Genomic DNA, 6,602 nt, shown 5'->3' with positions numbered 1-6,602 from the left:
CCCCCCCCCCCCCCCCCCCCCCCCCGGCAGAGTTTCCCAGTCAGTAGTGATCAGCATATCCTTCCTTGTATCGATACTTCTGCCTTTTGGTGTCTGCTCTGGAGGCTGAACTGATGGATGGATGCTGCGTGTCTCAAAGGCCATTTGGGCTCCCAAGACTCAGGTTCAAGTTTGAAATCAGCCACTTGTCATGAGACCTCTGAGAAGCCACTTAAATCATTCAGGACACCATCTTCCCGGTTCACAGAAATCAAGATGATAAATCTGTACTTCCTTACCCCCACAGACGAGTTTGGAAGAGAAGAGAAATCACCGAGTAGCCCAGGCTGGCCTCAGAGCTGTGCTCCTGCCTCAGCCCCACCTGTGCTGGGATTACAGGTGTAGCACTAGGTCCAGCGACCCATGACCTTTTAATTATTTTTTCCAATATTTTTTTGGTAGACCATTTAAGAGCGAGTCTCATTCGGTAGCCTAGACTGGTTTAGAACCCACTGTGCAGCCCAGGCAACCCTCCTGCCTCAGGCCTGCTGAGAGTTGACATTAGAGACATGGGCCGCCATGCCAGGCTTTCAGCAAGACTTTCTATACTTAAAACAGTCTCCGAGAGTTGGTCTTGGAATTTAGCTTGGTTGGTGAGCATGAGGCCCCCGAGTTTGATCCGAGGTACCTGCCCAAAATATCGGGGCATGACAGTGCATGCTGGTCAGCATAGGGGAAGCAGACACAACTCAGGTCATTTGGTGAGCTGCAAACCGAAGAGAGGCCATATCTAAAAAAATGATGGTGTCTGAGGAACGCACTTGTACTCACACAAGCACCCATACATGCACACACACACAAACACACACACATACACACACACACACACACTCACTCACAGGGTTGTCATGAGAGCACAGTGATAAGGCACAAGCATCTATGGAATGTTTCATTCTGGGCACTGAGGCCACAGTAGCAAACTCCTGGTGGAGCTGACGCTTGGTATGATGGACGGACAGACAGACAGTAAGTAAACAAGTATGTATAATGTCATATTAGGGGATGGATAAAAGCAAGGGTGGGGAGGAAAAATAAGGAAAGGGCTCTGAAGTGCTTGTCTAGCCAGGCAGAGGCCTTGGGTCTCATCCCTATCCCCACCAAAGCAGGCAAGGAAAGAAAACAGCTGGGAAGAAGGAGAGGAGGTGTGTGCCTTTCTCTGACAACAGGAGCTGTCAGCCAGCGTTTGCTAGGGGCGCTTGCCTACCATGCAGGAGGCCCTGGCACTGACCCTCAGCACTGCCCAAAGCTAAGCGTGGTGCTCTGTACCCACAATCTCAGCACTTGGTTGGTAGAGGAGGCAAGATCAGAAGTTCAAGATCATCCTCAGCTACTTAGTGAGTTCAAGGCCAGCATGGAATGTATGAGCATTATCTTAAAAAAAAAAAAAAAAAAAAAAAAACCAACAAAAAAAATGAGCCAAGAAAGTAAAAAAGACCCCAGGGAGATGAGCCTCGGGCCAAAGGATACCTCATGCCCTCCCCTGACCGGACACGTCATGCTTTGTGAGGAATGGTGATATCACTACAACTGTGGCCCAGGGGCCCGAGGGTTGGGGCGTCCAGTGCGGAGCATACACCTCAGTAGGGGCTTTGGGTGCCCAGACCATGGGCTATAAATGTCCTGCAGACAGTGCCAACTAAAAGATCCAGCCCTCCGTTCACATGCATTTCAGACTCTGGGGAGGGCCTTTCCACAGTAATAACAGTGATAAAACGTTTCCTGGGCTGGTGAGATGGCTTAGCACGGAAAGGGGTTTTCTGAACAAGCCTGACGAGCTAGGATCATCCTGGGGTCCCAATGGTGGAAGGAGACCACCCATTCCCACATGTTGTTCTCTGACCTACACACATATGCACGCACGCACACACACACACACACACACACACACACACAGAAATATAATTAAAATTACATTCTTGGGGTGTGGCACACATACGTAATGGGTGCATGTGGGGGTCAGAGAATGGAGTGAGGAAGAGATTCCCCCAGGATTTAAAACACCCAGGAGTGTGTGTGTCCTTTGCGACAGTGTGCACGTGGCGGCCAGAGGGCAGCTCGGTGCAGTTGGTTCTTCCTTTCCGTGGTTGCGGGCTCCCAGGGATTGAACTCAGTTCCCCAGGCTTGTGCTGTAAGTCTCACGAGTCTCGCTACACCATTTCCTCTGCACCTCGGCTCCATTTTAAAGGCGTTCATTTACTTTTGTGCATAGCGTGTCTCCGTGAGTCTGCCTCTGCCTGTTCCACGGTGTGCGCGTGGAGGTGAGGGGACAAATTACTGGAGTCCGTTCTCTTCTGCCGTGTGCATTCTGGGAATCGAACTCAAGGCATCAGTGCATTGTTTGTTGTTGTTTGTTTGTTTGTGTTTTTTGAGACAGTTCCTCTGTGTGGTGCTGCTGTCCTGGCCTCAAACTCAGAGATCCCCCTCCCTCTGCCTCCCAAGGGCTGGGATTAAAGGTGTGTTTCACCTCCGCCTGGCTCATTGGTTCATTTTTTAAAAATATGCTGTTATTTATTACAGATTCAATATGTATTAAATATTACAGTGTACTCAGTGAATTAAGGTCATCTGGGATTCGTTATTTATTTATTTATTTATCTATTTATCTATCTATCTATTTAGTCACTTTCCAGCCTGATTGCAGTTCCTACCCTCCTCTCCTTCCTGTTCCATCCTTACACACCGTTGGTCCATTTTTTAAAATGTAGATTATCTGTTTGTTTGTTTTTTTTTTTTTTTATCCTTTTGTAGGATGTTTTGTTTGGTTTTGTTTTTAGGTTTATTTTTGTGTGTGCCACTTGTGTGCAGGTGCCTGAGGAAGCCAGAAGAGGGCGCCATGACCCTTGAAGCTGGATTATAGGTGTAAATGCTGGCAGGGGAGCAAGCTCTCTTAACTGATAAGTCATCTCTCCAGCCTCAAGGGAGTTCTTTGCATGGCCTAGAAAAGAATGCTTTGACCACTCTGCTTGTTTGTTTGTTTGTTTGTTTGTTTGTTTATTTTGGTTTCTTGAGACAGGGTTTCTCTGTGTAAACTTGGCTGTACTGGAACTCACAGAGATCCCCCTGCCTCTGCCCTTCCCCCCACCCGGGCTGGGATTAAAGGCATGCCTGGCTTTTTTTTTTTTTAATGGCACCAGAGTTCAGGATTTTAATTTTGTCCTAAAGTCACTGAAGTGAAAACCGTCATAAAACATTTTCCTTTTCTTTAAAAGTGTTTGTTTCTTGCAAAACACATAGACACTCACCACAAAGAAGCCCTAAGCAACTTGTTGGGAGAATGGCTGAACATGTGAAATGGTACAATATAATAAGGTTAGCCTGGGCTGTCTAGCCGACTCTGAACAATTGAGGCTAGCCTGGGTTACATGAGGCCCTGTCTCAGAAACGAACAACAACAAAAAGCAATTGAATAAATGAGCCGGGGCTGGGAGCTGGCTCAGCAGGTAAAAAGGCTCCTCCTAGTGAGCCTGATACTCAAGTCCCATGCCTGCCACCCACAGGACAGAGTCAGAGAGCCAGGCCTGCCAGTCGTCCTCGACCTTCCCACGTTCTGCAGAGTCCTCAGCAACCCTAGCACAAAGTGCCCGGGTTGACTGTCTTTCGTCAGACTGAGTGAGCAAGGTCACATAAGCCAGCTCTGGGCCACAGGTTGGTGGTACAGAGGGAGTTCAGGCCTCCAGGAAGAGGGCCTGGCTCACAGGTGCACTGACCTGCCTTCATAGTTCAGCTTCTACAGGTCTCAAGCAAGAGACACAGGGGCTGGGCCATCAGGATTCCTGCTGAAAGTCTATCTTAGTCCAGTGTTACCATGACAAACTACCGGAGACTGGCTAAGCTATTGATATATCCATCTCGTTATAGTGAGACGGTGGGGGTTGTTATTGTTGTTATTGTTTTTTTGTTTTGTTTTGTTTTGTTTTGAGACAGGGTTTCTCTGTATAACCTGGGCTGTCCTAGACTCTCTTTGTAGACCAGGCTGGTTTTGAACTCACAGGGATCCGCCTGCCCTTGACGTTCAGAGTGCTGGGATTACAGGTCTGTGCCACCGCACCCGGCTGTTATTGTTATTATTAATTAAATTTTGTTATTTGTGTGCGCACATGTATGTGTGTGCATGGATACATGCATTCTGGAAAAGTACACGAGGAGGAGCCAGCTTGACAATTCCTCAGAGCAATTCTTTCAGGATCAGTTGGCTGAGTCTGTGACATCCAGAAGAATGTCTGACCGTTCTCCCTTTGCTGAAGTGGTTTATGCTGGATTTTGCATGACACAAGCAAATCCTTGCCTTGGGCCTGAAAGGCCCTTTGTTTTGTGGGAATTGTAGGTATTTTTGAGAAAGTCCCACAGGCAGCTCTTTTTTGTTTGCTTGCAAGTTCTTCTGGAGGGAAAACCGGGGCTGCATGGTGGCCAGGCTGCTTCAGCAGCACATAGCATGGAAGGGAAAACAGCCGCCAGGGAGGGTTTGGCCAGGCTGGCTCCTCCTCGGGTACCTTTCAGCCCCTGTGATAGGCAGAGTGCCCTCACCCATCCCTTCACAGCCCTTTGCCCAAACCTCAGTTTCCACCCTCTTGTTCAGCGTGTCACTTGTCCTCATAGCCATGACGCCCGTTAGACTGTGGATCCTCAGGGTCCAGCATTAGTTTTCTTGTGCTTCCATGTCCAGAATTTCTATTACAGCATCTGTCTGGTTTGTCCTTGGCTACTATTTAGTATTGAAAAGATGAGTTAGAGAAGGTTCCAGAAGCACGGAGACAACAGTTAAGCTGATTTAGGAGAATGCTCTAGAACAGGAGCTCGAGAAACTCTGGAGGAACGCTGTCTTGGTTACGGAGACACCATGACTAGGGCAACTTTTGAAAGAAAGCATTTCATTGGAGCTAGCTTACATTTTCAGAGGGTTAGCACGCCATGGTCACGGTGGGCGTGTGGCACCCAGCCAGGCAGGGCACTGAGGCAGCAACTGAGAGTCACATCTTGAGACACAACCACGAGGCAGAGAGAGAGAGAGACCCTGGGAATGGTACAAGTCTTTTGAAACCTCAAACCCACCCTCAGTGGCACCCCTCCTCCAACAAGATCACACCTCCTTATCCTTCCCAAACAGTTCTGTTAACTGGGTACCAAGCATCAAATATGTCAGCCTCTGGGGCCATTCTCATTCACACCAACACATATGTGCTCATAAGATGCAGCTCAGGTTTCTTGCCAGCTGCTTGTCACCTCAGTTTCGCCATCTAGATAAGAGGAAGCAGGATAACTGCTGGCCCGGGCGTGTAGCTCGCTTGGTAGGATGCTTGTGCAGTCTGCACAAAGGCCTGGGTTTCATCCCCAGCACCCAAGAAACCAAGCAGAGCTGCGCACTCCTGGAACCCCAGCACTCAAGAAGTAGAGGCAGGAAGGTGCTAGATATCAAGTTCAAGGACAGCCTGGGATTCGCGAGGCCTTGTCTCCAATAACACAGCAGCAGCAGCAGCAGCAAAACCAACTGCTTTGTAAAAAGTGGGCAAGGAAGAAATGAGGCTAGCTCAGGAGAGGCCCCCAGAGCTGTGCCCGGCACATTGCGCATGTGCTGAATTTTATAATCACCACAGTCACTGTCAGTATCACGATCATAATGCTAGAGAGATTTAAACTTTTGTTTCTATAGGAGGTTTGGGGGAGATGGCCCTGTCAGTAACACGCTTGCTACCCAAACATGAAGGCAAACGGATTACTGGAACCTCCTAGCCAGTCAGTCTAGACATATTAGTGAGCTCTGGGTTCAGTGAAAGACTGTCTTAAGAAATAAAGTCAGGCGAGCGGGAGAGATGGCTCAGAGGTTAAGAGCATGGTCTGCTCTTCCAAAGGTCCTGGGCTCAAGTCCCAGCAACTACATGGTGGTTCACAATTATATGTAGTGAAATCTGGTGCCCTCTTCTGGCTTGCAGGCATACCTGCAGGCAGAATACTGTACACATAATAAATAAATAAATCTTTAAAAAGAAGGAAAAGAAATAAAGTAGTAAGATGCTCAGAAGGTAAAGGCACCTGACAACCTGAGTTTGATTCCTGGGACTCACATGGTGCAAGAATAGAAATGACTCCACTGATGGCACCGTAGTGGACACACACATAGACACACAGATGCACAGTGACACACACATAGACATAGACACACAGATACACACACATACACAAAAGTAAAGATTTAAAAATCTTTACCACCAGGCAGTGGTGGCACACGCCTTTAATCCCAGCACTTGGGAGGCAGCAGCAGGCGGATCTCTGTGAGTTCAAGGCCAGCCTGGTCTACAGATGAGTTCCAGTACGTCCTGAAACCCATCAACCTGGCCTCCATACCGTGCACAAATATAGCTGTTCCCTCACACACATGTGGACACTTACGCATACAGAATTTACATTTTTTAAAGAAAATGTCCTTTTGGAGTGAGGGCCTGACATGGAGCGGTGGGCCTTGTGCCCCCCACATTCAGGCGGGTGTCTGAAGGTTACAGAGGTGAGGAGCCATTGCTACGCCGGGCACGCACATACCAGATGCCTCTTCCCTCTCCAGCTGGAAAGCT

This window comes from Psammomys obesus, unplaced genomic scaffold, assembly GCF_907164565.1.
Source record: "Psammomys obesus unplaced genomic scaffold, mPsaObe1.curated_primary_1811, whole genome shotgun sequence".
NCBI lineage: Eukaryota > Metazoa > Chordata > Mammalia > Rodentia > Muridae > Psammomys > Psammomys obesus.
This window is presented reverse-complemented; position numbering follows the sequence as displayed.